The sequence below is a fragment of the Fundulus heteroclitus genome, chromosome 24, assembly GCF_011125445.2.
Source record: "Fundulus heteroclitus isolate FHET01 chromosome 24, MU-UCD_Fhet_4.1, whole genome shotgun sequence".
In the NCBI taxonomy this organism is placed as follows: Eukaryota; Metazoa; Chordata; class Actinopteri; order Cyprinodontiformes; family Fundulidae; genus Fundulus; species Fundulus heteroclitus.
The window spans coordinates 26,433,601-26,459,643 of record NC_046384.1 but is presented as its reverse complement, the minus strand read 5'-3'; the positions used below and the strand labels follow the sequence as shown (position 1 = coordinate 26,459,643).

Genomic DNA, 26,043 nt, shown 5'->3' with positions numbered 1-26,043 from the left:
GACTGATCTGCACCAATTATAAAATCAATAACAATTTTTAGTCTATTTGATAAAACTTTGGAAAGAATCTTGTAGTCCGTACATAAAAGAGCTACTGGTCTCCAGTTCTTTAAAAGTGCTAAATCTCCCTTCTTAGGCAGCAAAGAAAGAACTGCACGCCTGCAGGATGCTGGAAGCGTCCCTTTGATAAAACACTGTTTAAAAACGTCCAAAGGGTCCTGTCCCATTATGGTCCAGAAATGTTTAAAAAAGTCTGAAGGTAGACCATCTATTCCTGGAGCCTTGCCAGATGCCATCTGAGACACAGCAGCAGTCAGTTCATCAAGAGTTATTTCCAAACCGAGAGCCTCCCGATCTCCTGGATCCAACTGAGGAAGTCCCTGGTGAAGCTCCACAGCAGCATCCACATCACAGCCATCCGCCCTGAACAAGTCTGTATAAAAGTCCACTGCGTGCCTCCTCATCTCCGTTGGGTCCGTGGTCACCTTCCCATCAAGGAGGCAGAGACACATCATCTGTTTTTTTGAAGCAACCAACTTCTCCAGATTAAAAAAGAACGTGGTTGGTGCATCAATGTCCTGTAGTCTGGTGAAGTGTGCTCGGACTAAAGCCCCTTTAGCTCTCTCCTGCAGAAAAGAGTTTAGCTCCTGTTTTTTTATTGTAAAAGATCATTTTGCTGATCTCCTTGTAGAACACTCTCCAAGTCTCTTATCTGGTCCTCTAACTCCTGCACAGCTCTCTTGACGTTTGTTGTTACACTGGCTGTATATTCCTGACAAAACACCCTGATTTGGGCTTTTCCTACCTCCCACCAATGAGCCAGGGAAAGAAAATCATCTTTCTGGGATCTCCAGTAGGCCCAAAACAATTTGAAATTTTCACAAAAATTAAGATCATTTAATAATTTAACATTAAAACGCCAAAAAGATTTTGGTTTTCCAGTGGGAGAAAAAAAATGATGGTCTGTAAAAACAACAGGGAGGATCTGACAGCTAAAAACTCCTGCAGTAAAAGAAGCAGGTAAATAAAATCTGTCTAGTCTAGCTGCACTTACTCTTCCATCTGATATTTTGACCCAAGTGTACTGCCTATCTGATGGGTGTTTTATTCTCCACACATCTACCAAATCATTTTTTTAATACATGAGACAGAAACAAGGAGGACTGAATATGTGGCTCCTCTCCAGTCCTATCTAATGTAAAGTCAGTGCAGCAGTTCCAGTCACTGCTGAAAATGAAGCTGAATCCCTCTACGTCAGCTCTCACCATAAGGACTCTGCCCTTCACCACCTCTGTGCTGAGGTGCCACGGATGTAACAGTTACATTTAACTTAGAGGAAAACAAAATGGCGACTCCTGCACTTAGATTTGTCCCATGGCTAAGGACATGCTGCCCTCCCCACCATAAGCCCCAATCTATTTCATTCGTGCTATCAGTGTGGGTTTCTTGTAAGAAAACTACATCCAGTCTTTTCTGTGTGATGACGTCTGTTATTATAGCTCTCTTTTTTCCATCTCTACCCCCATTTATGTTTAACGAGGCCACTCTTAGACCCTGCATGTAAGGAGAATAGAGATAGACCAGCAGAGAAAACCAACAGAGTCGAAACACCCAGTGATGTATGATCATAATACCTTTAATTTTTTAAAGTTTCATTTTTTTGACATTTTGTTCTTTGTCATTTTAAAAGTTTTTCTTAGACCAGTAACATGCTTCTTGAGACGAAAACGTTTCTTGCTGTCCAGTAAATCAAAACCAACAACTCTCTGCAATGTAGTAACTGATTGTATAAATTTATCTATATCAGGAAAATATTCTTTGACGTTTACTTTTTTTCCAAAAGTGTCATCCAGGAAGCCGTTAATCTCCTCCAGAGAATACAAATCAACACTCTGAGAGTAACTGTCTGCTATAGAGAAACTATCAGAGTCAGATTCACAGTCTATGTCACCATGGCCACGAGCAGATTTCACCTGATCATCTGGCTCACTGTCAGGGCTGACCTGCAGCAGCTCTACATCCTGTACAGCAGCACACCCTGCATCCTGTTCTGACCTCCCCAGGTCATCCGCCCTCTGCACTGTCCTGACCACAGCCTCCTCTTCACCTACAGCACTGTCTGTACTAACCTGAAGGCCACCATCACCCTCGGTCCCAGCCACGGAGCCACTATCACCTCCACCATCACCGTCAGTTCCTACCACAGAGCAGCTGTCCATCTCAGCATTATCACGGGGAGCAGCCTCAGCCAGCGTCCACTGTCCACTGCTCCCCTCCCCGCTGTCCTTCGCCGCCGCGGCCGCCGCGGACCCCGCCGCAGCAGCCGGCGCGCTGTCTGTGGGGACACACCACCCGCTTGTGGCCTACATCTCCACAGTCAAAACACTTCATATTACCTGAGCTGGCATACACCATGTAGTGTCCTTGCTCATGTTTAACACGGAACGAGACATCCAGTGTTTGAGTTGGAGAATCAAGAAACATGAACACTTGTCTCCGCAAAGATTGAACGTGTTTCAGTTTGACGTCCTTACAGCCCAGACTCACCACCCGGAAACCGCTCGCAAATCTCCCGAAACGCTTCAGCTCTGTCTCCAGAGCCTCGTTAGAAATAAACGGGGGAACACCAGATACGGTGATCCGTACCGAAGGAACCGCCAGCGGGGAAACCTGAAAAAACTCATCATCAAAGACAAGCCCGTTTTCTATGAGTTGACTAACAAATTCCGTTTTTTTCAAAAACACAACCACCGCCTTATTCATGCGTGAGGCATACGAGATGTTTCCATGCCCCACCTGTTCTCCTACCGCGAGCAGCACCTGCTCCACCGTGGTGCTGGGCTGAGGCATTATCCTCACCCCATGCTTCAGAGACAGGGACGTCGCCACCGAGGACGCCATCCCTGTCAAGAAACACGGCCTACTGCCCCCCTAAGCAACCAAACGCACAGTAACTTAGAGTGACAAAAACAAAACTAACAATTATCAAACAATCATACAGTAAACAGTTAGAAAAGAAAAAAAAAAGAAGTTTGAGATTACTCACAAACTCTCAGCCACACTCTCCACCAACAAACTCCCAGCATGCACTCAGAGAGAGAGAGAGAGAGAGAGAGAGAGAGAAAGAGGGAGAGAGAGAGAGAGCTATTATTTTTTTCTACCTCACTCCTGTTTATATTGGCTGTTTTCCCAGATGTATATATAAAAAAATTCTCCCCCACAAAAATAAAGTTCCACACACAACACCCCGTTTCATAAATGTTCCATTTTATACATCTAAATATATGTATATATTTATATCTGTATTAGACCTGCTTTAATTTAAAACACAGAAGTTTTGATGAGGGCAGAAAATACAATGAAAGTTTCTCCATGCCATGCCATTATTTTGAAGGGCACCGGACCGGCGGGCTTGAAAGCCACGCCCACTTCTGAAACCGAAAATTGAAAGGTATTTCCGTTTCGGGGGCGAAAACAAAAAAAAACAAAATCAAGCCGTTTAATGGATTTTGGTTTTATGTGCAGAAACCACAGAACGGGAAAACAAATCGTTTTTCCTTTTTTTCTATGTTGAATTATACCGTTTAATCAAACTGATAAAAAGTACCTTGGTCTACACGGTCCGTGTATCTTTTGGTCATTGGATTTTCGTTTCAGACACAGGAACTGAAAAAACAAAAAACAAATGGCCGTATGATTTTTATTTTGAAATACGAAAAAGAAAATCGAAATACAAAGCGTTTCTTTTTTTCATTGTCAATAAGGGCAAAGTGAAATTTGAAAAATTATTTGAATTTAATTTTCTATTTCGGGTAAGAAAAAACAAAAATGGTTTAAAACATAAACGAAAAATATGCTCATTTGTTCATATTCCGAGACTGGAAGTGGTCACTTATGCGTTGCAAAAGCACCACATTTTTCAGAGTAAAATGTTCTAAGAACCTTATGCAGATATGATTTTAGACACGACAAAACAAGGCTTGTCATCCATACAAATCTCAGTGCAGATGTCCCAGGTGAGAGGGGGAGTAAGACGATATTCTCTAAGAAATTTGAGGCGATTTTCCAATGAACATGGCTGAGTTTACTGCGGTCAAGCCAGCCGCCACTGGGGACACGGCAGTCATGCCAGTCCCCCCTTGGATTTGAAGGTCATGCGAACACCATGCATTACGGTAGCAATGCCTGAGAATACTTTCCAAAATAAAAGCAATGTGTTTGACGTGTATCAAGCTATTCTATTCTTTGTTTTGTTGCACATATGGACTTCAGTTAGTTGAAATAAATTCTTAAAGCTTTATGTAATATTTCTTTATTTTTCAGGCCTGCTGGTGAATATGGAAATATATATTTTGGTCATAGTCACTGTTTAGCCTGATTAAATACTGAAAAAAATAGCAAACAGCCTTAAACAGGCTTGCTGTTGCGATGACTCGGATAACTGAGAATTTGCGCATATTATATATTATATTATATTAAAACAATTGTTTTTTTCCAATTGACTACTTTCACTTACAGACGACAGATTAAGATCTTCAGATGAATCCATAAACATGATGTGTTATTTCTAAATTAAAGCCCTCCAAAATCTCTACATTAAGTCAATTTCACATAAGTTGCTGACAATGTTGCTACTAAACGGTACATTTTCAGGGGATACTGTCACTTCAGCCTGACAGTGGAACACCTCCAGATGTTGCTCAACAAATTTCATCCACATCTGATGTGGAATTTCAAAGTGAAAGCCCTTCAAAATCTCTCTATATATTCACTTTGACCCAAGTTGCTGATAATGTTGCTACTAACCCTTATGTTTTAAGTGAAAATTTTTGATTCAGCGTGACAGTAGAGCACCTCCAGAGGCTGCTCAACAAAGCTCATTAAGATTTGATGTGGAATTTCAAAATAAAAGACTGTTCCAACATAACTATATACACTATATTGCAAAAGTATTCGCTCCACCATCGAAAATATTGGAATCAGGTGTTCCAATCACTTCCATGGCCACAGGTGTATAAAACCTTTGCATGCAGACTGTTTTCACAAACATTTGTAAAAGAATGGGTTGCTCTCAGGAGCTCAGTGATTTCCAGTGTGAAGCTGTGATAGAATGCCAGCTGGCAAAAAATCCAGTTGTCAACTTGCCTCGCTCCTAAATATTCTTGAGTCAACTGCTGTATCATAAGAAAATGGAAGTGTTTGGGAACGACAGCAACTCAGCCATGTAAACTGTCGGAATGGGGTCAGTGGATATTGAAGTGCATAGAGTGTAGAGGTTGCCAACTTTCTGCAGAATCAAACACTACACACCTCCAAACTTCATGTGGCCTTGAGATTAGCTCAAGAAATGCACAGAGAGCTTCATGGAAGGGGTTTCCACAGCCGAGCAGCTGCATCCAAGCCATACATCACCAAGTGCAATGCAAAGCGTTGGAGACAGGTTCTTTGGGGTGACAAATCACGCTTCTCCATCTGGAAATCTGATGGACGAGTCTGGGTTTGGCGGTTACCAGGAGAACGGTGCTTGTCTGACTTCATTGTGCGAAGTGTAAAGTTTGGCAGAGGGGGGATTATGGTGTGGGATGTTTTTTCAGGAACTGGGCTTAGCCTCTTAGTTCCAGTGAAAGGAGCTCTGAGTGTTTCCACAGACTAAGACATCTTGGACAATTCCATGTTCTCAACTTTGTGAGAACAGTTTGGAGCTGGCCCCTGCCTCCTCCAACATGACTGTGCACCAGAGCACAAAGCAAGGTCCATAAGGACATGGATGGAAGAGTTTGGTGTGGATGAACTTCACTGGCCTATACAGAGCCCTGACCTTAACCTGATAGAACACCTTTGGGATGAAATAGAGTGGAGACTAAGAGCCTGGTCTTGTCGTACAACATCAGTATGTGACCTCACAAATGCGTTTTTGGAAGAATGGTCAAATTCCAATAAACACACTCCTAAACCTTGTGGACAGCCTTCCCAGAAGAGTTGAAGGCAGGTGAGTGAATACTTCTACAATACAATATAGTGTATATTAGGTTTCTCAATGCATTGGAAACAAAATATTTTTTGTCATACACAGAGAAAAATAATCATTAATAATAATTTAAAAAATTCCTAGCCAGTCTAAGAAGAAAGCACACAGAACATTTTTGTTGTTGTTGTGATCTTTTCTATAATTTGGACAAAAGACACTCTCAGTGGAACTTTGTCTTATTTGTTTTTGGCTGAATGAATGTACCGCTTAAAGCCTTGTTTTCTAGGAAAGAAGGATGTCCAAGAATCAGAGAGGGTAATTAGGCCTATGACTTTAAGATACAACAGTTAGATTCTGTCTCTTATTTTCAGTATGAGAAGCCCTGTCACAAAGGATGACCAAAGTTTTATGAATACCGGGCTTGTTGAACTGCAACATAAGAACATCGTCCAGCTTTTTTGTATATTTGTGATATACACAAATATTACACACACACACACACACACAGACTTTTGATAAACTTTATGGTTGTTTTATGTTTATATTCCAATTTCACATTTTTAAAAGTAACAAATCTGTTATCAAAAGAAAAGTATTTATTGAACCTGAATGTTAGGTGTGTTTTACATTGATCGCATTCTTCTTCAACAATAGCTGCATGCTACCCTTTCAGAATATTAACAGTGACAACATCAGATGTGGATGATATTTGTTGAGTAACATCTGGAGGTGTTCTACTGTCATGTTGCAGTGACAGTATACACCGAAAACGTACCATTCAATATTAACAGCAACTTAGGTCAAACTGACTTAACAGAGGTTTTGGAGGGTTTTTATTTTGAAATTCCACATCATGTAGATGAATTTCGATGAGTAACATCTCGAGATCTTAATCTGTCATCTGTAAGTGAAAGTAGTTACTTGGGCAAACAAATGGTTTTAGTATCCCTGTGCAAATTCTTATTTATCCAGGTAATTGCAATAGCAAGCATGTTTAAGCTTGTATGCTATTGTTTTAGTAGTTATTTAGTAATAATAGTAATAGTAATAGTAATATCATCTTTATTGTCATTGAAACATATATAACAACGAAATTTGTTCTCTGCTTTTAACCCATCACCCTTGGGGAGCAGTGGTCTGCCAAAACATATTGCTTTTATTTTGGAAAGTAGTCTCAGGCAGTAGGAACCACATCCGGTTTCCGGAATATGAACAAACGAGCCGTTTTTCCGTTTCTGTTTCAAAGCATTTTTGTTTGTTGTTATCCGAAATAGAAAATTAAATTCAAATAATTTTTCAAATTTTACTTTTCCTTTTTTGACAATGAAAAAGAGAAACACTTTATGTATTTCAATTTTCTTTTTTGTATTTTAAAACAAAAATCAAACGGCCATTTGTTTTTGTTTTTTCAATTCCTGTGTCTGAAACGAAAATCCAATGACCAAAAGATACACGGACCATACACTCACCTGTTCTGGTCAGTGTATCTTTTGGTCATTGGATTTTTGTTTCAGAAACATGAATTTAAAAAGCAAAAACAAATGGCGATTTGATTTTTGTTTTAAAATACAAAAATGAAAATTGAAATACAAAGCGTTTCTCTTTTTTATTGTCAAAAAGGGAAAAATAAAATTTGAAAAATGATTTGAATTTCATTTTCCATTTCGGTTTACAAAAAACAAAAATGCTTTTAAACATAAACGAAAAAAAGTCTTGTTTGTTCATATTCCGAGACCAGAAGTGGTCACGTATGTTTGGCAAAAGCACCAAATTTTTCAGAATAAAATGCCTTTCAAACCTTACGAAGATTGTATTTTAGACACATCAAAACAAGGCTTGTCATCCATAAAAATATCAGTGCAGATCTCCCAGGTGAGTCGGGGAGCAAGAGGGTATTCCGCAAGAAAAGTGAGACGATTTTGCAATGTTTACTGTGGTCATGCAGCCCTCAGCCCTGGTTACGTCCACCAGGCAGCCCTCAATTGGTTTTGTAGGTCATGCGATCAACATACATTATGGTAGTAATGCCTGAGACGACTTTCCAAAATAAAAGCAACGTGTTTGACGTGTATCAACCTATTTTATTCTTTGTTTTTTTTGTTTTTTACACATATCGACTTCAGTTAGTTGAAATAATTTCTCACATCTTTATGTAATATTTTTCATTAAGGTCTGCTGGTGAATATGGAAATATATATTTTGGTCAGTCACTTTTTGGCCTGAATAACTACTAAAAAAAATAGCAAACAGGCTTAAACAGGCTTGCTGTTGCGATGTTGGCTAACTGAGAATTTGCACAGGGATACAAACACAAATTCTTTTTCCAAGTGACTACTTTCACTTACAGACGTCAGATTTAGATCTCGAGATGTTACTCATCGAAATTCATTGACAGCAACTTAGGTCAAAGAGACAAAGAGATTTTGAAGTCCCTTTATTTTAAAATTCCACTTCAGATGTGGATGTTGAGCATCATGTGGAGATGTTACTTTAAGGTGAAGTGACAGTATCCCCTGAAAACGTACCGTTTAGTAGCAACATTGAAAGCAACTTAAGTAAAATTTACATAATGTAGGTATTTTGGAGGGCTTTAATTTAGAAATTCAACATCATGTAGATGGATTTTAATGAGTAAGATCTGGAGATCTTAATCTGTCTCATCTGTAAATGAAAGTAGTCATCTGTTTAAACTTTCCCTCCTGCTATTTTTTTAGTAGATATTCAGGCTAAACAGGGACTCTGACCAAAATATACATTTCCATCTTCAGCAGCAGACCTGAATAATAAAAAAAAATACATAAAGCTGTAAGAAATTATTTCCACTAACTGAAGTCGATATGTGTAGAAAACAAAGAATAAAATAGGTAGATACACGTCAAACACATTGCTTTTATTTTGTAAAGTAGTCTTAGGCATTACTACCGTAATGCATGTTGATCGCATGACCTACAAAACCAATTGAGGGCTGGCATGACTGCCATGTCCCCAGTGGCGGATGACTTGACTACAGTAAACTCAGCCATTTTTATTGGAAAATCGCCACACTTTTCATGCAGCATATCCTATTGCTCATCCTCTCACCTGGGAGATTTTCATTGAGATTTTTATGGATGACAAGAGTTGTATTGTGTCGTGCAATTGTGCAAAAGTTGAGAATGTGCAATTGTCCAAGATGTCTTGGTCTGTTGAAACTTTCAGAGCTTCTTTCACTGGAACTAAGGGGCCTAGCCCAGCTCCTGAAAATCAGCCCCACACCATAATCCCCCCTCTGCCTGTTGTGATTTACAACTAAAAATGACGAGGCGAGACAGTGACTTTCTTTTAGTAGAACTTTAGTGAAAAAACGGTGGGAAAAAAAGGACAACATACAGCGTGTGCCAGTCGGCTCGGCTCAACAATCTTCTTCTCACGTAAAAGTTACGTTGCTTTTTTTTACTTCCTGCTCCTAGAGCATCTTGGGTAATAAAGTCCACCTCAATACAACTCTAAATAAATGCAGTTTCAAATTTAACAACATTAAACACATTGACTGTGTTATCAACATTAATGTTAACTTATATTTTTTAACTCAGTAACTTATCATTCATTCGTTATGAAATAATAAGTCCTCAACAAATAAATTCACAACACTGCCAAACTTTACACTTGGCACAATGAAGTCAGATAAGCACCGTTCTCCTGGCAAACGCCAAAACCTGACTCATCCATCCAGGGCCGTGCAGAGACCGTTGGAGGGGCAGGTGCTCAAAGTTAAAAGAGGGCACATGGGGCACGGATTTAAAACACGATACAGAAACATACCTTGCTATACAACTGGCTGAAATGTACCAACCCATACTATAAAGAATGTAACATGGAATCAAGGGCGTAGGTTTGATTTGAACTTTGGTAGGGACACTATTGGTCCAAAGCTTCATTGGTCCTACGCAATATGCATGCTCCTATTTTTTGATGCTTGATTTGAGCATTAGGACGCACTTTGCCTGTCTAAAGAGAAAAGGCAGCATTATTTGCTACATTTATACAAATTTTATAAGCACGACACACACTATCGCTATTTGTTTATCTTTAAAGCGTCGCTGGATCTGAGGAATGATTTTTTCCCACTTTGAAAAAGTTTGCATTTGAACTTACCAGCAACAGAGACAGACAGTTAATGCGGGCCTATTAAACCAAATATATTCAAAATATGTCTGTCTAAATTTATCCTGTATTTTCTTTTGAAGATATAGAAATGTGCAGAGATAAACCTCACCCTTATTCTTTTTTATCAAAGATACTCTGTCTGCATCATAAAACAGCAAAATTATACATTCAAGGGACTGCAAATAAATGTATTGTATTTACTTTGCACTGGAAGTAGAAGTGTCACTGACACTGACAGCATTTCAAATATTAAATTCAAATTTCAACAAATGTACAACTGGGCTGTAGTTACTCTCTGTAGCCCATTTTATGTAATTTATTTTAACATTCCAAACACATTTCTTACATCATATATCTGAAGTATAGAAACCAGCTTATCCTTACCTACATCCTCTCAGACGACAAAAAATTTCCCTAACAATAGTGAGTTGTCAATGTTTAAATGTGCAGTAAATCTTAATACATAAGGAGCATAGAGGACCCAATACTGTACTTTGAGTAAGATTGGTGACACCAAAACTGAATTGTTACATGAGTGGTTGTCCATTTCATCATTGAAATGAGAACTATTAATATACTAGTGGCATATACTAGTACGACAGCAGATTAAACTTTAAGATATGTAAAGGCCTATATTAAATTAATTTTGCGACCACATCAACAGATTAAATAATTTTTACTTTTTTGGTGTACCAAATTACCCGCGTAATGATGAAATATGTTGTGGACTAAATCCCTGATGAGAATGTCTAACTCTGCCTCTGGTTTGTACTAATTTACTAATGGACAGTGTGGAAATCTATGTACAATAAAACCAATGTAAATGGTGTTCCCTCGTTTTATTTGTCTTTATTCTAATTCTAGAATTAGAAATTGTGAAATAAATAGCACTATTATTATGTGGAATTCTAATTAGTCTAAACAAAATATGGCAGTTGTTTAGGTGGCATCTATAGTGTTCTTATACTGTATATTATGTAAAAGAAATAACACCTGCTATTTATGCCTGAACTGCCTCAAAGGGTCGACAATCAATGAAAGCAACAAAAACAACGAAATATGATAAAAAGAAACCCTCACCTTTTCTTTTTCAGTTGGCTGTGGCTAAGAATCGGACTTTTTATAGCCTATAGTCTTTGCTTTTCCATCTTTCCAGTGGTCTTCAGAACTCCTGCCTGGCACAGAATATTTAGTTTTATAAAAGAGATTAGGTTTTTGCTGATAAATGCATTATACTTTAGAAATAAATGTTTGAGATGCTAACGTTTGTTACTTACATTTCTCAAGTTCCACAAATCCAAGCAGTCTCTCCTGCTTCTTTACAGAACTGTACTCAGCAGCTTTCACCTATTTTAGTGCTGATAATATTTAGTTTTTTTACCTGGGACTAGTTTTGTTGTCAAGTAGTAATTGTGATAACGGCAGTATTCCTGTATGAATCGAAATTTAAATCTTGCGCTCCAAGCAAACAGGCACGCACACACACGCTAGAAATCAGAAGAGGGAAGGCGGGATTTAAGGCAGTACAACCAATGAGAGTGGAGTTTAAAAAAAAAACCACAGAGCACAGTCACGTCTGCTGCCGATTTAAAGGGGCAGGCAGTCAGACAGCGGCAGCCGCGGAGCTGCAAGAGAAGAAGGGAAGAGTGAGGCACTTTATGTGGATCATGTTACCGTGCCACGGTAACCGTGGCACAGTAGATCTAAATTATTATTATTTTGGACATGCACACACACACACAAACGCACATACACACATAAAAAAACCCAAAAAAAAAACACAATTACAAAAGGGCACTTTGGGCATCAAGGGGCAAAGGGGCAGGTGCTCAAGCCCCCTCCGCCCCCCCCCCCCCCCCCCCCTCCCCTCTGCACGTCCCTGCATCCATCAGATTTCCAGATGGATAGGCGTGAAATGTCACTCCAAAGAATGTGTCTCCAATGTGAAGACACGTTCTTGGAGTGACTTGAAGCTCTCTGTGCTGTTCCTGAGCTAATCTGAAGGCAACATGAAGTTTGGAGGCATGTAGTGTTTGACTTTGCAGAAAGTTGGCAACCTCTATGCTCTATGTGCTTCAACATCCACTGACTCTGCTCCGGCAGTTTACGTGGCCTAACACTTTGTGGCTGAGTTGCTGTCATTCCCAAACACTTCCGTTTTCTTATGATACGGCAGTTAACTGAGGAATATTTAGGAGCGAGGAAAGTTGACAAGTGGATTTGGTACCCAGTTGGCATCCTATCACAGCTTCACGCTGGAATTCACTGAGCTTCTGAGAACAACCCATTCTTTCACAAATGTTTGTGAAAACAGTCTGCGTGCATAGGGTTTCTCCACCTGTGACCAAAGAAATGATTGGAACACCTGATTCCAATAACTTGGGAGGCTGAGCAAATACTTTTTGCAATATAGTGTATATACTTATGTTGGAACAGTCTTTTACTTTGAAATTCCACATCAAATCTTAATGAGCTTTGTTGAGCAGCATCTGGAGGTGTTCTGTCATGCTGAATCAAAAATTTTCACCTAAAACGTAAGGGTTAGTAGCAACATTATCAGCAACTTAGGTCAAAGTAATTATATAGAGAGATTTTGAAGGGCTTTTACATTGAAATTCCACATCAGATGTGGATGAAATTTGTTGAGCAACATCTGGTGGTGTTCTACATTGTCAGCAACTTAGGTAAAATTGACTTAACGTAGAGATTTTGGAGGGCTTTAATTTAGAAATTCCATATCATGTATATGGAAAATATATATTTCCATATTCACCAGCAGACATGAATAATAAAAAAAATACATAATGCTGTAATAAATTATTTCAGCTAACTAAAGTCGATATGTGTAAAAAAATAAAATAAAATAGGTTGATACATGTCATACACATTGCTTTTATTTTGAAACGTAGTCTCAGGCTGCCCACCAAATCTCGTCAGCGACCATAGACGAAAGTAGTTGATGCGGGGTCTACTCTTTATATTATGTCTATAGTCTCTGGCATTTCTACCATAATGCAAGGTTATCGCATGACCTATAAAACCAAGAGATGGCTGGCTTGACCACAGTAAACTCATTTATTTTCATTGGAAAATCGTCTCACTTTTCTTGCGGAATATCCTCTTGCTCATCCTCTCACCTGGTACATCTGCACTGAGATTTGTATGGACGACAATCCTTGCTTTGTCTTGAGAAAAATTAAATCTGCGTAAGGTTCTTAAGACATTTTATTCTGAAAAATGTGGTGCTTTTGCAATGCATGAGCGACCACTTCCGGTCTCGGAATATGAACAAACAGGCCTCTTTTTCGTTTATGTTTTAAACCATTTTTGTTTTTTCTTACCCGAAATGGAAAATGAAATTCAAATCATTTTTCAAATTTCACTTTTCCCTTATTGACAATGAATAAGAGAAACGCTTTGTATTTCGATTTTCTTTTTTGTATTTTAAAACAAAAATTAAAACGCCATTTGTTTTTGTTTTTTCAATTCCTGTGTCTGAAACTAAAATCCAATGACCAAAAGATACACGGACCTTTAACTGTCAAACTACTTGAGATACTGATGTACAGTCCCTCTGTTATTCCTTGTTCAGAGGAAGTCAGTCATTTATAAGTGAATGCAAACCTGCTGGTTCTTAATCTGCTTGTAAAGTATATATTTACCAATAATCACAAGTCTAAAATCAGAAATATTCATTGTCTCCACAGCTTGAGGAGCTCAGCTCTTCCATGTATCCTTTTGACTTGCAAAACCTCCAATAAGTTAATTTTATTATTGCTTTTAACAGATCCTTTTTGTCCAATCTTAATACCCACACAACACAGTCAGTGTATCTTTTGGTCTTTTGGTTGCTGGATTCTGTCTGTGCGCTTATGACTTCAAAAACTGTCCACCTCACCAGCCAATCACAGACAGGTTTCTTTCCATCCAATCAGAGTATGGCTTGCAAATACTGCATTCAGGTGGATTAAATCAAAATGCTGCAGTTTTTGGCAGAAATTACTAAACATAACGGTGGGATTGAAGAAAAACAACAACCAATAAACAGTTTAATATTTTAGTCTAAAATATTTAGTCTAAAATAATTCCTTGAGATACTAAGTGAGGTGTGAACATTTTTTTTGTCTCTTTCTTCTGGGAGGTGATGCAAACGTTTCTTGTGATCATAATCATCATCATTGTCATCATTATTTAAAGAGCACTTTAACACGAGGTAAAACAAAATAACATCTAATAAAATTACTTGGGTAAAGACTCAACAATTTAAAACAACAACAACAATGATAATAAACTGTTTAAATCCTTAAAAACAAACAGAAGTTTTTTTAAACTGAACTCTAAGATAAACAGGCAACCAGTGAAGGGAGGCCAGGATGGGGTAATGTGCTCTCTTTTATCTTTTTCCATGAAAAGGTGTGCAGCAGCATTTGAACCAGCTGCAGACATTTGAGTGAGGACTGACCGATTCAGAGATAAAGAGAATTATTAATCCAGCCATGATGAAATGAAGGCTTGGAGTAGGGTTTCCATATTTTTGCCTTGAAATAATAGGTTTTACTTTTGCTTTGTTCCTTAAATGATAAAAATGACTTAACTGAGGTCCCTTTTTGACTGTCAAGTTTAAAATCACCATCCATTTTAAAATCGAGGGGCTAAACATTCATTGTCAGGGTGTCTAAATCAACAGGATCAACAGTTCTTTGCGTGTTTCAACTGGCATATTTGACAACATATTAATCTAAATGTTTTAGGCAAAATATTTTAGGCTAAAATGAGTAAACCCTAGTGATGGATTTTTGGGTAAACTAAATAGAGCAATTCTACCACCACTAACGTTGGGAAATCAGATGGTCTTCAAACAACATTTGAATCCAAACACTGCATGCAGAGGTGCTCTGGTGTCTGAACACAGCCATCAACAAGTACTATATATATATATATATATATATATATATATATATATATATATATATATATATATATATATATATATTTTTTTTTTTTTTTTTTTTTTTCATGGGTACTTGTTCATTAAAAATTCTTAAAATTATTTCTAAGAGCATTAAAAGAGCATTAAAAAGCATTAAATTAGGGTTACTCATTCCTTTATAAACCCTGAAACACTGACTTATAGAGAAAATCAATATACTACCTTTGTAACACAGAAAAATTAATTTTAAAAGCCACAGCTGCTTCTTTTGTGAAGTTATTTTAGGAATATATTCATAGGAAACTCCTGAAGTAATACCTAGAGATTCTCCCTAACCACATTATTGAGAGACACAAAGGAGTCCTTACAACCTCTTCTGTTCATTTAAACTTTTCTCTGCATTAACTACAGACATAGAAAATGTCCTGTAGACAAAGATGTTTGTAAACAAGGATGTTTGTAACTGTTATTAATCAGAATATTATTATTCAAGAGAATAACTTGTTGAGTTGGACATCAATCCAGGGTTCCCACGGGTCCCTGAAATCCTTGAAAGTTTGTGAATCTGAAAAAATAAATGCAAGGCCCTTGAAAGTTCTTGAAAACAGCCAAAAAAACACCTTGTCCTTGAAAGTCCTAGAATTTTTTTGTGGGGTTGAAAGTTCACACGGATGACAACTCATGTCATTTCAATCTGAAAAACTCACACAGAAAGAAAAGGCAATTAGAACAATTTTATTGATACAATATTTTAAGAGTTTGGCGCTCAGACCTCGGCAGGAAAAATTCACGCTGAATTATACTTCAATATGCATAAGCAGGCGTATGAGAATAGGGATATTTCCCCCAAAAAATTGCCGAGGTCGAGGCCGGTGCGTCAAACAGGGCCGGTTGCCGCGAAGGCCTACCAAAGTTGAGTGAGATGAATGGGGAGGTGAGGTGAGGTGTATGGTAAGGTGCATGAATAGAGATGGTCAGTCTCAGGATGATACTTGGAACTGAAAGGCTTGCAAAGGGGAACGTCCGTCCGTCCGTCTTCTTCCGCTTATCCGGGGTCGGGTCGCGGGGGTAGCAGCTTCAGTAGGGAGGCCCAGACGTCCCTCTCCCCGGCCACTTGGGCCAGCTCCTCAGGAGGAATCCCAAGGCGTTCCCAGGCCAGCCGGGAGACATAGTCCCTCCAGCGTGTCCTGGGTCTTCCCCTGGGCCTCCTCCCGGTGGGACGTGCTCGGAACACCTCACCAGGGAGGCGTCCAGGAGACATCCTGACCAGATGCCCGAGCCACCTCAACTGGCTCCTCTCGACGTGGAGGAGCAGCGGCTCTACTCTGAGTCCTCCCCGGATGACTGAGCTCCTCACCCTATCTCTAAGGGAGAGCCCAGACACACTACGGAGAAAACTCATTTCAGCCGCTTGTATCCGGGATCTCGTTCTTTCGGTCACGACCCAAAGCTCGTGACCATAGATAAGGGTAGGAACGTAGATCGACTGGTAAATCGAGAGCTTCGCCTTTTGGCTCAGCTCTCTCTTCACCACAACGGATCGGTACAGTGCCCGCTTCACAGCAGACGCTGCACCAATCCGCCTGTCGATCTCCCGCTCCATCCTCCCCTCATTCGTGAACAAGACCCCAAGATACTTAAACTCCTCCACTAGGGGCAGCACATCCTCCCCAACCCGGAGAAGGCACTCTACCCTTTTCCGGTTCAAGACCATGGTCTCGAATTTGGAGGCACTGATTTTCATCCCGGCCGCTTCGCACTCGGCTGCGAACCGCTCCAGTGAGAGCTGTAGATCACGCCCCGATGAAGCCAATAGGACCACGTCATCCGCGAATAGCAGAGACGCAATCCTAAGGCCACCAAAACGGATCCCCTCAACACCTTGGCTGCGCCTAGAAATTCTGTCCATAAAAGTTATGAACAGAATCGGTGACAAAGGGCAGCCTTGGCGGAGTCCAACTCTCACCGGAAACGAGTCCGACTTACTGCCGGCAATGCGGACCAGACTCTGACACCGGTCGTACAGAGACCTGACAGCCCTTATTAAAGGGTCCAGTACTCCATACTCCCGGAGTACCCACCACAGGATCCCTCGGGGGACACGGTCGAATGCCTTCTCCAGATCCACAAAGCACATGTAGACTGGTTGGGCAAACTCCCATGCCCCCTCCAGAATCCTGCTGAGGGTATAGAGCTGGTCCAGTGTTCCACGGCCAGGACGAAAACCACACTGCTCTTCCTGAATCCGAGATTCGACTATCCGACGGACCCTCCTTTCCAGAACCCCCGAATGGACCTTACCAGGGAGGCTTAAGAGTGTGATTCCCCTGTAGTTGGAACACAGGGGAACGTCTGACTCGAAATACGACATTAGTGCAATGGTTCTTGCGCTTGCCAAAAAGCAGGCCGAGAGATGATTTGGAGTTGGTGTTTAAGGTGAACACTGGATGATGATTGGCTTCGAGGAGGTGTGGCTCGAAGCGATTGCTCCATTGGAGGTGAACAAGCCTCTGATTGAATGGAAGTAAGCAAGAGTTCTTCGGTTGTATTTCCGCCTTTAGCATCATTCAAACTAAAGACTCACAAAGAGAAAAGCGATTAGACAAATTTATTGATACAATAGTTTAAACTTTGGCGCTCGGACCTCGGCAGGAACATAAGCAGTGATTTATACTTTAACGTAGATAAGCAGATGTATGAGAATAGGGAAATTATCCCCCAAAAAATGCCGAGGTCCAGGCCAGAGCGTCAGCAAGTTCAGAAGGCAGAGAGAAGGAGAAGGATGAGTAATGAAGGAGAAAAGATGTGAAAGCTTAGCAAAAAGGGGCCATTGCCGCAAAGGCTTACCAAAATTTAAACAAGATGAATGGAAAGATGAGGTGAGGTTGATGGAGAGGTGGAAGGTGACGTGAATGGTCAGTTTCGGGCTGATGCACGTGATGAATGAATACTCATGGCAGGGAGCAAGGCGGGCAGCATGCAGGGGACATGGGAGGGAACACACAGGGAGCATGGCCGGAAATATGGCAGGGAACCACAGGGAGCATGTCATAGAGAATGCAGGGAACCACAGGGAGCATGGCAGAGAACACAGGGAGCATGGCAGAGGATGCAGGGAGCATGGCAGAGGATGCAGGGAGCATGGCAGAGAATGCAGGGAGCATGGCAGAGAACGCAGGGAGCATGGCAGAGAACGCAGGGGGCATGGCAGAGAACGCAGGGGGAATGGCAGGGAAGAGGGTGTTGCAGGGAGCATAGAAGGAAACACATGGCAAGGAGCATAGAAGGAAACACATGGCAAGGAGCATAGAAGGAAACACATGGCAAAGGAGCATAGAAGAAAATACATGGCAAAGGGGCATGGAAGGAAACACATGGCAGGGCAGGCCGCATGGCAGGAAACACATGGCAGGGCAGGCCACATGGCAGGGAGTAGGGCGTTGCAGGGAGCGTAGAAGGAAACACGGCAAAGAGCATAGACGGAAACACATGGCAAGGAGCATAGACGGAAACACATGGCAAGGATTGGTATCAATTGCTGAATTTAAAATGCACTTCATACTCCAACCAGTAGGTGGCAGCAATACCAGCACAAGCCCGGTGGCTACCGGCAACACCAGAAGAAGAAGAAAACAAAAACAAACAGTAAAATGAAATACGTTCGCCTGAATAGAGGACGAACATGGGTGAATACATATTACCTGAGCTGGCTCCGAACACATTAGCGAGTGAATGAGAGAGTAGATCCGGCTGAAAAGTTGCGGCCGGGACGAGCGGCAAGGTAGTGCCGCAAAGCTGATGAAAACCAGAGGAGGTCCCGGATGAGTCGGCGGATCCGGGAACCAAGAGCCAGCCCCACGGGATCAGTTTGAGAAAGACCCTGGCGCTATGAAGCGAAGTTGACCGGAACTTAGGCAGTGGGACGCGTCTGCGTCGCTTGCGAGTTCATTGCACCAGGAATCGGAGCTGACGAAAACTGAGGTCGGAAAGGAAGATGTGTGGCTAGACGGTATTCCTATGGCAGGAGGATTTCAGGATAAGTTATTATCTCTTGAAACCGGTCAACAGAGTCCAAACCGGACACGGCGCAGCCACCGCTTGCTCGCTGAGGAGAAGGCCGAGACAAGGATGTGGAGTTCTTTTTAAGATGAACCCAGGATGCTGATTGGCTTCGAGGAGGAGCAGTTCAAAGCTGATTGGCTTGTGTCGGAGGCGGATGAGTCCCTGATTGATGGAGGTAGGCAATAGAGTTTCTTCAGTCTGAATTTTCGCTTAAGCTGCATTATTTTACTACCACACGATCTTTTAAAATTATGTTGATTCCGCAGACTTTTAATTTGCAAAAGTACGTTCCCTCATCTTCGTTAGTTGGTAGGCTACGGTTTAGGCCTACGTGCGTCACATAGGTTACATTCACACAGTGTTGCCAACTCAGCGACTTTGTCGCTATATTTAGCGACTTTTCAGAGTCAAAGTCAAAAACTAGCTTAATCAAAGATGAAAGCAAGTGAAACAAATTTATATAATTGTGAACATCTCAATGCTGCATTTTTCCATAAAATTCCATGAAACGGTAGGCTAATGTACATCTTATATGTAATGTAGTATGGCATAGCCATGTACTGTGGATATAAATGTAGGCTATGAATATGATCAATATCAATGTAAGCTATAAATTAAGTCCACTTTCTTGCATTGCTTCTGACCCAACAACTTCTATGCCGTTTAGTCTTTTATTGAATTTGCATTGTATTAAAATATGATAACCTATTCAGCGGTCACAGTAGGTAAATGCCGCCATGTGTGGTCCTTGAATTTGAGGAAATTGGTCCTGGAAAGTCCTTGAAAGGTCCTTGAATTTGATTTTCACCAAGGCGTGGGAACCCTGTCAATCCTTGTTGAACATCAAGTGCAGCCAACAAACAAGTCTATGTATTAAACAGTTTGACCAGTACTTAATGCAGTGGTGAGATTCCTGAAAGTTTTTGGTAAAAATGTATTGCTTATATAAACTCTAAAACAAATAACAAAATTAGATTATCTCACTGCTGCAACTCTCTTCCCTTCCATGTGGAGCAAACCCACATAATTACCGACACCTACGCGTCTGATCCATTAATTGTTACGTAGCCAAGATGTGCACACCTCTGCAATTTGGAAATTGCATTTTTAAAAATTGCGATTATATTTCAAATGCGACTAATAGTCCAGCCCTAATTCATACTTACCTTTTATAACTGGTAACATTGCAGAAGCCTGTAGCGATGACTTGCAATACTAGGGATGTTGATTGCGGTGCACACCTTTGACCAAAAGCTATCGTTGGAGAAAACCTGTTCATCGTAATTTTCTCCTTTACTCAGATGTTTTTCTGTCAGCGATACAATTTCCTGTATGGTTATACTTTTCTTTTTGCTCTGTAGAAAAGACAAATAACAGTTTGCTGTAAGAAAACGTAGGTCAGTCTTAAAAAGATGTAACATTGTCAGTAAAGAGCATAAACTATGTTTTGTACTAACCCCAAACAGCCAGAACTGTAAAACTCTAAGGGAACAGTAGTGGAGTAGTATCAGTGCAATACTGTTACTTTTAATTACTTTTAATAACAAATTTAATAATTATTGCCACAACAGGTAACTTCCCCGAAAAAATCATATTTTTAGATAACATAAGGAAAAATAACAGTAAATGTTTGTATATTACAGATTATTACAGTAACATAAACATCTATGTAAACGTGTTATTATTAGTTCTTGGGTGATAATTTTATCAACCTGTATTCAAAAAAGCTCGATAATGCTCATATGTTGCAATTCGAGAAACCCGGTATTCATAAAACTTTGGTCATCCTTTTATTATATGGCTTCTCATATTGAAAATAAGAAACAGAATCTAACTGTATCATAAAGACATAGGTCTACTTACCCTCGCTGTTTCTTGGACATCCTTCTTTCCCGGAAAAAAAGGCTTTAAGCCGTACCCTCACAGTCACCTGGCAAGTGCCTGTTTTTGTGTCCATCCCACAAATGGCGGCGTACACCTCATTAATGCATCATCCAGAATAACTAGATTCGAATGGTGTTGTGTTTTAGCCCTAAAAATACTGTGGCAATGCTTTTTGTTCCAAATGCAAAAACTTATGTGATGTATGTGCGCTTTGATATGTAATAATCTATATATATATATATATATATATATATATATATATATATATATATATATATATATATATATATATATATTCAGCCAATAACAAATAAGTTCGACTGAAAGTCCCTTGTGTCCAAATTATAGAACAGATCACAACAACACTGATGTTCTGTGTGCTTTCTTCTTAGTCTGGCTACAATTTTTTTTTATTTCTCTGTGAATAACAAAAAATATTTAGCTTTCAATACATTGAGAAACACAATATACACTATATTACCAAAAGTATTCACTCACTTGCCTTCAACTCTTCTGGGAAAGCTGTCCACAAGGTTTAGGAGTGTGTTTATGGGAATTTCTGACCAATTTTCCAGAAACGCAATCTTGAGGTCACATACTAATGTTCTGTTGGGTTGAGGTCAAGGCTCTGTATAGGCCAGTGAAGTTCATCCACACCAAACTCTGCCATCCATGTCTTTATGGACCTTGCTTTGTGCTCTGGTGCACAGTCATTTTGGAAGAGGTAGGGGCCAGCTCCAAACTGTTTCCACAAAATTGGGAGTGTGGAATTGTCCAAGATGTCTTGGTCTGCTGAAGCATTCAGAGTTCCTCTCTTTGGAACTAAGGGGCCAAGCTCAGCTCCTGAAAAAACAACCCCACACCATAATCCCCCCTCATCCAAACTTTATATTTGGAACAATGAAGTCAGACAAGAACTGTTCTCCGGACAACCGCCAAACCCAGACTCGTCCATCCGATTTCCAGATGAAAGAACGTGTCTCCACTGCTTTGGAGCCCAGTGGCAACATGCTTTACGCCAATGCACCCAACACGTTGCATTGCGCTTTGTGATATATGGCTTGGATGCAGCTGCTTGACCATGGAAACTCAGTCCATGAAGCTGTATTCACTGTTCTTGAGCTGATCTGAAGGCCACATGAAGTTTGGGGTTGTATGGTGATTGACTCTGCAGAAAGTTGGCAACCTCTTCACACTATGCAACTCAGCCACATAGTGGCTGAGTTGCTGTCGTTCCCAAACACTTCCATTTTCTTATGATAGAGCTTACAGTTGACTCTGGAATATTTAGGAGCGAGGAAATTTCACAACTGGATTTGTTGCAGAGGTGGCATCCTATCAAAGTTCCTAACTGGAGTTCACTGAGCTCCTGAGAGCGACCCATTCTTTCACAAATGTTTGTGAAAACAGTCTGCATGCATAGATGCTAGATTTTATACACCTGTGACCATGGAAGTGATTGGAACACCCGATTCCAATAATTTGGATGGGTGAGCAAATACTTTTGGAAATGTGGTGTATGACCAATACACTTAATGTTTCAAAGGTCTTTAATTTTGAAATTATACATCAAATCTTAATGAGCTTTGTTGAGCAGCATTTAGAGTTTTTCTACTGTCATGGTAAATCAATTTTTTTTTACTGAAAACTTATGGTTTAGTAGCAACATTGACAGCAACTTAGGAAAAGGTGACGTCATATAGAGATTTTGAAGGGCTTTAATTTTGAAATTCCACATCGGTCATGATTTGTCTTTGGATGAACCCGGACACAGCACGCACACACAGAGCTGGTTGAAGAGAGTTTATTGCACATGGTGGATGATGGATGACATGATGAACCAGAGTCGCTTACCAAGCTGAGTTGTAGGGTGCAGAAGCTGGCCGGCAGGTACAGAGCGGAGCTGATAGTCCAGACACGGGAGAGCTGGGCTGCTGCAGAACCAGAAGTACAACCAGAGACCAGAAGACGAAGACGTAGGAACAGAACCAGCAGCGCAGCAAAACAGGAACTAAACTGATGAGATGGGAACCAAGGCAGGAGGACAGGAGCAGACAGGCATAATGTTGGAGTAACTGAACTTACGAGTCGGCAATGAAGAATAAACTTAGGTGAGCTTATGAAGGGAGCCTGACAGGTGATGAGAATCCTGACTAATTAGTGTCCAACAGGTGCAACTAGTTGCAGAGGAAGGGTGAGCTGAGTGACAGGAGGATGAACCGAAAACCAACAGGAAAAGAAGCTGGACAAAACTTAAACCATGACAACATCAGATGTGGATGAAATTTGTTGAGCAGCATCTGGATGTGTTCTACTGTCAGGCTGAATTGACAGTATCCATTGAAAACGTACGGTGTAGTAGCAACATTGACAGCAACTTAGTTCAAAGTGACAAAATTTAGAGATTTTGAAGGGCTTTTACTTTGAAATTCCACATCAGGTGTGGCTGCAATTTGTTGAGCAACAGCTGGAGGTGTTCTACTGTCAGGCTGAAGTGCAAGGATCCACTGAAAACGTACCATTTAGTAGCAACATTGACAGCAACTTAGGTCAAATTGACTTAACATAGAGATTTTGGAGGGCTATAATTAAGAAATCCCACATCATGTAGATGGGTTTTGATAAGTAACATCTTGAGATCTTAATCTGCCATCTGTAAGTGAAAATAGTCACTTGGAAAAAAACAATTGTTTTAGTATCCCTGTGCAAATTCTCAGTTATCCGGGTCATCGCAACAGCAAGCATGCTGAAGCCTGTTTGCTATTGTTTTAGTAGTTATTCAGGCTAAACAGTGACTCTAACCAAAATATATCTTTCCATATTCACCAGCAGACCTGAATAAAAAAAAATTACATAAAGCTGTAAGAAATGATAACAACTAATTGAAGTCGATATGTGTAATAAACAAAGAATAGGTTGATACACGTCAAACACATTGCTTTCATTTAGAAAAGTAGTCTCAAGTATTAGTAACCACATCCGGTCTCGGAATATGAACTAACAAGCCTTTTTTTTTTCGTTTCTGGTTAAAAGCATTTTTGTTTTCTGTTACCCGAAATGGGAAGTTAAATTCAAATTATTTGTCAAATTAAATTTTTCCTTATTTGACAATGAAAAAGAGAAACGCTTTGTATTTCAATTTTTTTTTTTTGTATTTTAAAACAAAAATCAAACGGCCATTTTTTTTTTGTTTTTTCAATTCCTGTTTCTGAAACAAAAATCCAATGACCAAAAGATACACAGACCCTGTTCTTTGTGGTCACTCATTCTGCTTTCCTTCTTTTTTGTCCTTATTTGTCTTCCTTCTTTTTTCCTCGTCACTGTCCTCCTTGTTTCCTTTTGTGGTTTGTAACCTTGCTTGCAAGCTGAATTTTTGCTGTATTTGTGAGATCACAAACACACAGGAATCCATCTTGTACCACGCCTGCCTCAAACGTTCGGGGCCAAACCAAAACGGGTCGGGCCAATCACGTTGCACTATTATGGTTTAAGGCGGAAAATACTTACAACATTTTATTTGATACCATGAATGGCTAAAATCAACCTTTGGTAGGTAGACACTAGGTGTCGCTTTGCCCACTCAGCCCAGTAAGTTCTGGTGAATGTCCCTCCTTTTTCTGAACCGATTTGATAGAAGCAGACAGATATTATTAATCTGCAGAACGTAGAGCGCTACACATTATCAATCTGGCTGGCCAGGTTATGTGCTTTGTGTCCTGTTGTACAATTACATGCTTTACATGCTGTGAACATTACGGATTCCCGCTTCGGGAGCTGTCTTGACTTTATATCATATGTTATGTTACCGCACCCGGTCGGCAGTGAAACACCCTCGGTGGACCCAGCTCGTTTTACCCTTTAGGCGACACATCAGCGCTGATGGGCTCTTGATCAGCAAGAAGCCCCGACTGTTCATCTCACAAGCATTATAAAGTAATTGTGTCATATCCTTGTATTGGTGCTATCTAAGTGGGGCATGCAGTTCCTGGGTTAAGCGGTCCGTTCCACTGACACAGTTTATATCTTAACACATATCACTATGTCACAGTCATTCTGCAATCCCGTTCATAGAAATCATGGATTTGTATATGTCTTTCAAGGTGGTTTATGGGCATAATATCTTGTTGACAAGTGGTTGCAGGCTGTAGAAACGAATGGAATAATAGATTGGAGCCTCGTCTGCAGTAATGTAGGTACCGCTGCTGCGCGTTGAGGCGAAGGAAGAGCCAAACCGAAAAGCAATGCTCTGGACCCCAAGGCAGACTCAGAACTTGCTGGAGAGACTAGGATTCCCTCTTGGCCCAGTGAACGCCTTAAGGCCCCCACATACGTAAGCGGACATGAGTCTGTGCATACTCAAGGTGTACTCCGCGCAGATAGGTACGTGCAGAGATCAATTTGTATGACCAGGTGGACGGAGTCACACTATAAACTGCTTGGCGGCAAGAAGTCTCAACATCAAAGTGTTTTATATGTGACACCCAGATTGATACACTGCGCTGCTCCAAACAGGTCATCGCAAGTATGTGCGGCACACAGTCCCTCTCTGTTTGCACTGACAAATGTGCGGTGGGTGCCTACTGTTGAAATTAATATGGGCCTGCTCCTGCTTATTTCTGAAGGCCCGTCTTACCCCGGTTTAAGATTTGACAGTAAAGGAGAAACAGATTATCAGAGGCAAACATTTAAAATATGCATATTTTTTTATTTGCAATTCCAAAAAGAAAGAAAAACTTACAAGCTTATTCTACCCATGTCCTTCTCCCAGGCATTGCAGCTTCTTTGTCTAACATCTTCTTCGCAAACCCATCTTTTTATCATAGTGAGTAACCCCTCTATCAGGGATTACTGGAGTTTGAATCAGAATTCAGCCACACACAGAGCCACGCTTTACTGAGTTTATTGAAATGGAGAAGGAGACCAGAGGATGTACCAGACAGCAGCGAAGGGGTGATGATGATGATGATGAAGGCAGGAACTGGAGCTGGTAAGACAGGCTGGTGGGACATGAGGAGCAAAGGCAGTTAGGCGTGAGGCAAGGCAACGACAAGGG

General features: G+C 40.5%; 1 long non-coding RNA gene across 1 annotated transcript in view; it reads left to right on the top strand.

Moving 5' to 3' along the window:
* The window catches only part of LOC118557705, a 31,791-nt gene that overhangs the window by 1,244 nt on the left and 4,504 nt on the right, over nt 1-26,043 (top strand). The window contains exon 2 of the long non-coding RNA XR_004927946.1: nt 13,822-13,844. This is a non-coding gene — a long non-coding RNA (uncharacterized LOC118557705). The remainder of the gene's footprint in view (nt 1-13,821; nt 13,845-26,043) is intronic.